The 3,047-nt window shown below is 61.1% G+C and overlaps 1 protein-coding gene across 1 annotated transcript in view; it reads right to left on the bottom strand.

Annotated features, from left to right (window-relative positions):
- Nucleotides 1–3,047, bottom strand: part of LOC113204218 (uncharacterized) — a gene marked incomplete in the record, with an annotated part of 45,227 nt that overhangs the window by 2,682 nt on the left and 39,498 nt on the right.

The following is a 3,047-nucleotide window of genomic DNA, read 5'->3' as shown; positions in this document are numbered from 1 at the left end:
CCCATCCCAGCCGGCGCTGCCCTAGTCCGGGGGCCGGGCCGGCCTGGCCTCGTCCGTCGCCACGGCGCGACGGCCCCGACGCCGACCGGGCTGGGGTAGAGTGAGGAGGGGTTGGTTGAGATGGGGTTGGTTGAGGTGGGGTGAGGTGAGGGAGGGACGACCGTTTGCGACGCCGTTTTGCTCGGCATGCGGCTGTCCTAAGCGTTCCCCGACCCGGCATTCCCCGCCGCTGCGCCGCCACCTGCCGTCTCTATTTCTCTCTATTTCCCTTTCATTTCTGCGCCTATCCCTCCTCTGCCCCCCCCCCCCCCCCCCCCCCCCCCCCCCCCTCTCCTCCCGCCTCCCCCCCCCCCCCCCCCCCCCCCCCGTCCCCTCAAGTTTCCTCTGGCGCCCCTCCAGCCCTTACTCCTGGACGCACCTGGAGAGCCCTCGGACGGCGCCTTGGTCGGGCTTCTTTTTTCCTCCTAGCAGATGTGGCTAAGGGTCGCGGTCCGACCCCCCCCCCCCCCCCTTCTTTCCTCTGCTCCCTCGAGCAAGGGCCTTCGCTACAGAAAATTCCCTCAGCCTCGCAGTTTTAGTGCCCCGCTTGGGGCGCAGCGCAGAGCGCCCCGCCCCGCCCCGGGGACGCGCAGTTGGTACGCACGCCACTGCCGTGCCGCTGCGATTCTGCGAATCATCGGCCCCACTCACAAACATAAACGATTTTCCGCTTTCTTTTCCCAACTTCTTCTGCTTTTCCATCACTTTCATTTTGCTGCTCATCACTTTCATTTTGTTGCTCATCTCCTTTCTGCCGCCATGTTTTTGTTTTGCAGCGCGACGTCGGCTGCGTGAGGCGCGCGCGGCGGTCGGCCGCAACGAGGCAACTAGCGATGAGCTCATGTGGAAAATGAAGACAGACTCAACAAAAAAGAGAAGAAGCGTAGAGAGTAGCATGCTTTTTTATAAATATAAAATGTGAATCGAAAAAAAGCAAAACGTGACTTCGCCAGAGCGGCGGTCATGTGAATCGGCCGTTTGATTCTAAGCAGAGTGGTGCACACATGTGGGGCGGCCCAAAGGCTACGCCATGCGGGGGGCAGGCGGAGGGGGAGGGGTGGGAGGGGCGACGTGGTGGCGTCAGCAGTGGCGCTACACCTGTTCTGAAGCGTCTGGGGGAAGCCAAGCCGGGCCCGGGCCAGCACGGCACGCCGGGCAGGGCCAAGGGAGCGCGCGCGCGTGTGTCTCTTTCTCTCTCTACCTACAAATCGTCGATAAATTCAAAATCTTCTCTCTTTATTTCTCCCTCTCTCATTAGTGGAAAGCACGAAGCGGCGAGCGAGAAAGAGAGAGAGAGAGAGAGAGCAAGAATGCAAGAAGCGGAAAGAGGGATTTCAGAAATAACAGCAAACAGGAAAACAGGCAAAGCTACACATGGGGCGAGAATTCCCCGTTGCTTCCGGTTGGCAAAGCGAGTAAGGGACGCGTTGGAAAGAGAGAAGGGGAGTATATATATAAAGTGCGTCGAGTGCGCGACCCGCGTGGGGTCAGGGGGTCACCGAGGGCACAGCGCCACGCAGGCGCCGGGCAGGGGCGCGGGGGCACGTCACCGGGAAATGTCGTATGACCGGAGCTGCCGGATAGATTGGCTGAGGGTTGAATGGGTGGAATCTCTTTGAAGTGCGTGGGGCGGTGCGGGGCGGGGCGGGCACAGAGCGTTATCGTGCAGCCAGGGCCCGCACCATGCCGGCGCGCTGACAGGACCAGGACCGGTGCTTCACGGGGGGCGCCGACAAGAGCACCGCGCTGCTCGCGGAAATCACCGCGTTTTACATGTATAAAGTTTGAATGAATGAGGCTCTTCCGCTAGACAGCCGTGTGCGGCCGTGTGCTTGTACGTTGCGTTTTTATTTTCATTTTTTTAGTCCGCCCAATTAACAGCTTTTCTAACCACCACCCCCCCCCCCCCTTCTTTTCGCGTTTTTTTTTTTCGTCCTTTTGCACACGACGAATGCCAGCGCGGTGTGGTCCACGAATACCCAGCAAAAATATGGTAATTGCTGCACCATGGCGGCGCGAGGAGTCCCCTTCCCCGAGCACGGCAGAGCCTGGGCAGAGCCCCGGGCCCCGACCCAGTCCGACACGCCTCCCTCCTCAAACACTGCAAACACAATTCCTCTACGGCTAAGCTCATTTGGAATGCCAGACTGAGGGCTGCGGCCCTGTCGAGGCACGGCGTGGCCGGGCGGGGCGGGGCGTGGCGTGGCGTGGCGGGCGAGGCGCCCTCTCCGTGGATTTGTTCTAAGGCGCCGACGACCCCCACCCCCAATCCCCTAAAACCCTTAACGCGTTGCGACGCCCATCGCGCGACGCCACCTCCACTGACATTTGCATTTCCAGAGTGCGACCGAGGAACCGCACCGCAGCGTCCCACGCCCCGCCCCGCCCCGCTCCGCCCCGCTCCGCCACGCTCCGCCACGCTCCGCCAAAGCCAAGCCAAGCCCCGCGCGCCACTAAACAAGCAGCAGCGGGGCCCGGATGAGGCTGAGGGTGATTGATCTGCCGTTTCCGAGCCAAAACAAAGCCGCAGCGACTTGGACCGCGATCTCGAGGACGCCGACGACGCCACGACGCCGCACAGAGAGAGAGAGAGAGAAAGAGAGCAAAAGTGACATGAAATCGTCCACTGTGTGTTCATATTAGCGGCAAAGACAAAAAAAAGTCAAAGAAAGTTTTTTAAAAAATGCTCACATTAAAACCCCCAAAACCCCAAAAAGCTGGCGGTAAGCACACGCAGACCAAAAGTAGAGCTCGCTGCACAGCTCGCCGCCACCACGTTTGGCAGGGAGGGTGGACGCCGACCTGTGAGGGGCGGTGGGGAGTGGGGGAGGGGGGGTGAAAAAGTTGTTTTTGCAGTGTGCATGCGAGATAGCACCCCCAGCTCCGGGTGGGGGCACTGACCACGCAGAGCGCTGCAGCATGGGGACATGGGGAGGATACCCCCCCCCCTCCCCGCAGCCACCCCCGCATCCCTGCCTTATCCTCGCATCGCCTCACATTCTTGCGCG

Source organism: Frankliniella occidentalis, unplaced genomic scaffold (assembly GCF_000697945.3).
Source record: "Frankliniella occidentalis isolate FOCC.00 unplaced genomic scaffold, Focc_3.1 Scaffold4, whole genome shotgun sequence".
NCBI classification, from domain to species: domain Eukaryota; kingdom Metazoa; phylum Arthropoda; class Insecta; order Thysanoptera; family Thripidae; genus Frankliniella; species Frankliniella occidentalis.
The sequence above is the reverse complement of the archived record's forward strand: the minus strand, read 5'-3'. Positions and strand labels throughout refer to the sequence as shown.